This window comes from Gavialis gangeticus, unplaced genomic scaffold (assembly GCF_001723915.1).
Source record: "Gavialis gangeticus isolate Ggan-Ray unplaced genomic scaffold, GavGan_comp1, whole genome shotgun sequence".
Classification (NCBI taxonomy): Eukaryota; Metazoa; Chordata; order Crocodylia; family Gavialidae; genus Gavialis; species Gavialis gangeticus.
Window position 1 is genome coordinate 33,765,231 of NW_017729032.1, and position 6,645 is coordinate 33,771,875.

At 38.9% G+C, this 6,645-nt stretch overlaps 1 protein-coding gene across 1 annotated transcript in view; it reads right to left on the bottom strand.

Moving 5' to 3' along the window:
* Window positions 1-6,645, bottom strand: part of GUCY1A2 (guanylate cyclase 1 soluble subunit alpha 2) — a 380,482-nt gene that overhangs the window by 368,071 nt on the left and 5,766 nt on the right. The gene's annotated exons all lie outside the window — the stretch shown is intronic.

Consider the following 6,645-nt stretch of genomic DNA (forward strand, 5'->3'; position numbering starts at 1 on the left):
TTCTTTCTAATACCAACCTAAACTTTCCTTGCTTGAGATCATTGCTCCTTGTTCTGTCATCTGCCACCACTGAGAGCAGTCTAGCTCCATGCTCTTCAAAACCCCCTTCAGGTAATTGAAGGCTGCTATTAAGTCCCCTCTCTGTCTCCTCTTCTCTAGACTAAATAAGCCCAGTTCCTTCAGTCTTTCCTCCTAAGTCATGTACCCCAGCCCCCTCACCATTTTGTTGCCCTCTGCTGGACTCTCTCCAATTTGTCTACATTCCTTCTGTATTGGGGAGGCCCAAAGCTGAACACAGTACTCCAGATGTGGCCTCACCAGTGCTGAATAGAGGAGAATAATCACTTCCCTTGATCTACTGGCAACACACCTACCAATGCAGCCCAGTATGCTGTTAGCCTTCTTGGCAACAAAGGTATGCTGGTGGCTCATATTCACCTTATTGTCCACCATAACCCCCAGGTCTTTTTCTGCAGAGATGCTGGCCAGCCAGTCAGCCTGTACCAGTACATGGGATTGTTCTGTCTTAAGTGCAGGACTTTGCACTCGTCCTTGTTAAACCTCATGAAATTCCTTTTGGCCCAATCCTCCAGTTTGTCTAGGTCACACTGAATCCTAGCCCTACCCTACAGGCTATCTACTACTCCCCTCAGTTTTGGTTGTCATCTGTAAGCTTGCTGAGGATGCACTCGATGCCATCTTCCAGGTCACTGATGAACCAGCAACCACCCTACACAGCCACAGACTTTCCAGATCCACCCCTGCACCTCAAACCCATTAACCCTACCTACCCATCCCAACTTAAATCGTGGTTCCTGACATGATGCCCAGCACCAGCAAATGTGTGTACACATCGGACCTGATCTACAAGTTACACTGCTTAAGGTGAGCCTCATGATTGTATATCAGGTCCTGGGAACATGTATATGTTCACAGTGCAGCCCCAGAGCTGGGAAAGCCCAACAACTCACTCCAGCCCTGGGGCTGCACTCTCCTTTCCCTACCCCCACCCCCTGGGCCATGTTTTGCCCTCCAACCTACTTGTCCCTGGACAGAATGTCTGTATAACCAGCACCTGATCTGCAGTCACACTGCTTAAATTAAACCACATAATTGTACATTGAATCCCCAAAACATCTGTATGTGGCCACACCTATATCCACTACTCAAACAGTCATTAGAAAAATGAAATTGAATCCATTTTGGTATTCTCATGGATTATTGTTCAGTAATTATTGGAAACAGCATACTTGCTATAAACCTGTAAAGGCTGCCCCTTCTCCTTCAAGTGATTATAATCTGATATTGCTACTACACAGAGAAGTTATTCTCTTGGTATGCAAATTAGTTGGCAGTGGTCTATGCTGGAAGTCTTGTGTCCACATTAGGCTAAGATTTCAAAAACATTCCCGGAAAAAAACAAAACAGACAAACAAACAAAAAAAACCCACATTTACAGGGCTTCTTCCATTTACACATCATTTAAAGTTCCAGCTGTTCTGTGACTTCAAACTAGGAATTTATACACCAATTTAAAGAGAACCATTTAGGTTCTGTTTTTCCAAACTCTTAGAAGCAATGTACATAAGAGATCATTCTGATATTTATGCGTCTTGGTACAAAATATCCTAAAGCCAGATTCTAAGTCCACTGACTTCAAAGGAAAAAGTGTGCCTAGAGAATTGAATAGGCCTTCAAAAACAAAAGGAAACTTTCTAACTAATCAAAGAAACCATCTATCAAAGATGATTTTTACTTAAAATAACATACTTAAGTCAAGAGGAGATAAATTACCTAGGCCATGCAGAAAATAAAAGCAAATGGAAATTTAGTAAGTTTAGTGTTGTGTTATGCTGTAAATTTCCTTCCCAAAAAAGCAGTTAAATACTTAAGGGCATAACTTCTTTGGTTTTCGTGCTTAATTTCCATTGCATTAAGAAAAGATTCGCTACATCCATCTAGGGGAGTCTCTGCCCCTTAGGTGAGTACGGCATATTTTACTTTTAAAAATCAGTGACAAATTATTTCCTTCTTATTTTTAATTCTACTTTCAGCCCTGTATTGGATACAGGTCAAGATAAACTGGAGCAAGTGTGAAAAATGCTGCAAGGAACCAGAATCCAGCAGAATAATAAAACTATAGTTTCTAGATAATAAAACCTTATTCAGTAAGATCAGAATACCATTTTCTTGTCTCAGAATGCTTGAAGGCAGAAAACTCTAAACTGAAAATGAGGAATTTATATCATCATTCCTACTTACAATTAATCATAATTTATATCAGTGTCTAATGTCAAATTTAATCTTTTAAAATGAGGCATAGCAATAAAGCTGGAAGCACAATAGTAGAACTTAAGTTTGAAAGAGATGTACACATGATTAGTCCAGTTATGCTCTCACAAACTAGGGCATAAGGAAAGTCTCCTAATCAAGCTGCACCCTGAATTTCTGGAATTTTCTGCTGGTTCTTAGAAAACTAGAATCCCATCCTATGAGAAAGGTCCACTTGGTTTTGATAAAAGTTGGATCAGGCCCTGAACTAACACTTCCCATTTCACATTTTAGAACATTTGAAGAAATATCCCTCCAATTTATTTTCAGATGCATAACTGCATAGGGGATCTTTCCTCCCATATGCAAACGCAGGCTCAAGGATACAACTGTGGTTAGAGTTAAAGGAGTTGCCTATATAATTAACAAGGTCACCATATGGATGAAGGTCATAAGGGACAGCAGAACCAAGTCAAGGGCTAATGGAAAAGGTACATTGCTAGACATGATCCAGAGAAGGAAAAAATAAATAAACAAACGGATGAAGTAAGCCAACTGAATGGCCAACAAGAACCTGCTGCCCAGGTTATGTTCTTGCGTTGAGGTGCCGAACATAGTCCTTACAAATCACCGAGCAGCCAAGCATGAAAGACTAGATTTTGTGGGAACCATATAATCCATGTCTGCCTATTACAATAGCTTCTATTACCACTTTCTTATAGCATTAGATCTTCGATACATTTGGTAAAGCAATACTCAAGCACAGCAGTATCTTGAAAAAATGGAAGTGCTTGACATACACTGCATTTACCTGGATGGGACAGCTCTGAGTACATCCTACTTACTCTCTTCTTTCACATAACCCGAGTGCTCTGCCCAGTCCACTTCCTTTCCCTTCAGCCAGTCATAACTCACCAGTTTGCAGATAACAGCAGATATAGTAGTTGGCTCCCGTTATTACCACTACCCACTTTTCCTCTAGAAAGCCCTCTGCAGGTGTGCCTCATTCTTTTCCTATTCACCTTCATTAACAGGATTAGGCCCATGCTGAACAAATTCTAAATGCGCAGTGCCCCAACTTAAACCCACTGAACTATTCAACAGCCTGCACTGAAATGTTAGTATGTTGAAAGCAGAATAGAGATGACTCAGGTTCCAGGATATTAGGATATCAGGAATCAAGCATTTTCTTGATTACAGCAAATTTACCTCACTACAGCAATGAAAAGGGACCTTAAAGTAAGGGTAAGTTGCATTTACAGCCATTTCATGGTGTTTTTACTTAGTCATAAAGGACAGCCTTAGAATTAATAAAAATTGAACCCCTAAATGTTTTTATAATAAACTTGCACACTCATAATCCCCAATATGGAAAATGTAAATAGGAGTTTTAGAAAAGAATTTAAAGACTCAGATGACTCAGAGTGCTAGAAATTGTTCTTCGGTGAAAGTCAAAGTCAGAAGTGAAGAAAGCAATAGGAATTGAGTTAAATTTCAGAGTTTTCAAAATACATTTAAAAAGCAAAGCTTCACCCCAACCAATACCCATCTGGCTGCCTTCAACTAAATAGCAATTCTCACTGATAGTATAGTTAAAGCAAAATTCAATTCAACAGCTAATTTTCTTTGTATTTTGTATAAAATATTGCAAATAGCTTGTAAATGTATTGTTCAGGATAGCTTTTATCTTTTTCCTTAACAAGTGTGCACTTTTCTACTTATGCTTATCTGTTTTATACATATACATACATACGCACACCAGATAAGCTAGAGTTGGCAAGATTCAACCACACTATTTAGGAGCACCAAATTGCCCATTACATTTTTGTTTTTTTTCCCCGGCACTCCTCATATCACAGCACTCTCACTCCATAGTGCTGCAGAGCTCCCTCTTTCCATCTTCCCTTTGGATGCTCTCTCTCTCAGCACCTCTGCCCCTTGGATGTTCTTTCGCACTTGGGTCCTCTGCTCCTTGGATACTCCCTTGTCCTCAGCTCTCAAGTTGTATTCTTGTCTTCACAGATAAACTCTCTATAGCTAATGCTACTTCCAGACTGAAATAATATCACAACAGGGAGCCCTCTGCATGCCACAACACTATTACTCACAAATACTATTATTCTCCATCCATGAAAACTGGAAAATGATACTACTCTGAACGTGAAACTGAGCCATCTCTGCATTAAAATGCAGAGCATAAGGTTACAGCTGTACATAAACCCAAAAACCCTAATGCATCTTTCAACTCTGAAAGCATCTAACACTGCGTGTTCCTGTGTTGCTGCTACATTCCTTCTGGAAATGAAAACACCCAGCATCTTCTTCAGTCTGTACGAGTGTATTCCTTGGGCTTCGACTTTCAAAATTAAATAAGGGTCACGAACCTCCTCTTATACTAATTTTATATCCACATAACTTTATTATATTCAGAGTAATTACTCCTCATTTACATTAGTGGATGTGAGGGAAAAAAAGCCATATTAAATATGATGTGATAACTTGACTGTCTGCAAGAAGGCTACTCTACTGTGCTTACCCACAACTGTAGCTGTTTTGTTAGTACCACTGAAGAGTTTCAATAAGTAGTACCCACCAAAATAATGACTTGGAATAATTACTACTCATGCAGTATCAAGACTAAATAGTAAGCCTCATTCTCCTCTCTCTCATAGCAGGTTTGTGCCAGTGTGATTTAATGCCTACAGCTGCATTTCTTGACTTAGAACAGAGTAAGATCAGAATCAAGCTCTAGTAGTAGAATGCCAAGATGCAATGAGTATAGGAACTTTTAGGCAATGCATATAAAAAAGAAAAATACTTCTAAACAGTAAGAATTATTGTAATTCTCTCCCAAGGAAACCAGTGGGACCCCTGTTGCTTGGAACATAAAGCCAGATTGGACAACACTCCCCAAATCATTTTTGAATGACTAAGCTTGAGGATGGTAGTGGGGGTGATGAAATGATCTTGAGCTCATGAAAGCTTATACTATATGATTTAATTAGTCTGACGTGTAAATCTACCCTGCTTTCTGCCTGACTTCAGACTAACACTACCACCTACCTCTCTCCAAAACTGCCTCTATGACAGGAAGGTGGATAAGATGATCCAGCAGTGTTTCCCTACCTCTGTTCTGTTTGTTTAGTCTTCAAATCATGCAGTGATTAACTAAAATTAACCTCTAAAGCTGCCTTTTACAGCATCCCACTACAGAAGGTAGCAGTCAAAGCTGTGACAATACAAATGCTAAGGTTATCAACAATAGTAATGCTAAATATCTAAAAATACTGTACTGAGCTACTTCAGAATGGTTTAACTATATTGGATATAGTGCTCTAATTATAGCACCTGTATTACTACAGTATCAGATAATTTACTTAATTTTATAATAATACAAGACAGGTCACCCGAGAGGTCTTCTATTAAATTCAGCATTGCAGAATCACATTCCTTCTAGAGAGGGAAAACTGCTTAGTGAAATTATACAGCTATGATGTATTATTAAATTTTCCATATTAAAACAACTGGTTTACCTCTATCTACTTAGTCCAAGTCATCCTGAACAAAGAGCATGTTAAAATGCTTCACACACCAATGCCTTGATTGCACATGGACTGGAGATTAAACAAATAGATACATTTGTTTAATCCAGAGGTGAGTAACAGCATATAGAAAGGCATAGTGACTGCCTTATCATTCAGCAGATATAAATCAGATTACATATTAACATGCTACCTGTTGCAACTCAAAAAATCAATACCTTCACCTGCCAAAACAATCTCTGCCTCTTGGAGCCAAAAACACATTCACCTGCAACTGGAACCCAAGTGAAATGTTCCCATCATGATGCATGTATTTATGAGAGCTCAACAGTTTTGTGGTAAAATAAGTATAACTCTTCTACTGCGCACAAAACAACCTAACCCAGACTTGCCTGGGGCAATAATTTCAGAGTCTTTGAAAAGGACATTGTTGTATGTAACATGCACTGTTCAGCAATTCATGAACCCTCAGCATCCGACATGCTGACTCAAGTATTCATACACTGATGATTTCAAAGAGCATTTTTAAAGGACTAACATCTCCAAGCGGAGTCGTAGAACAGGTGCAGACCTATAACACTGGCTATTTTAAAGTGGGAAAACTCAACTTTTCCCTGTGTTTAGTAGAGAGAGAAAAAAAAAAAAATCTAGAAGGGAAAAGTAGCTCATGTCTCCTCTTTGAGGAAAGATGGGAGTGCCAGGAAGGCACAATAAAAATGTAAGGGGACATATAAACGTTTTTTTTAAAAAAAATCATATTCACTAGTTAAGCCCCACCTGTTTTATAATTATAACTCTTTTTTAATAAAACTACACACACACACACACACAC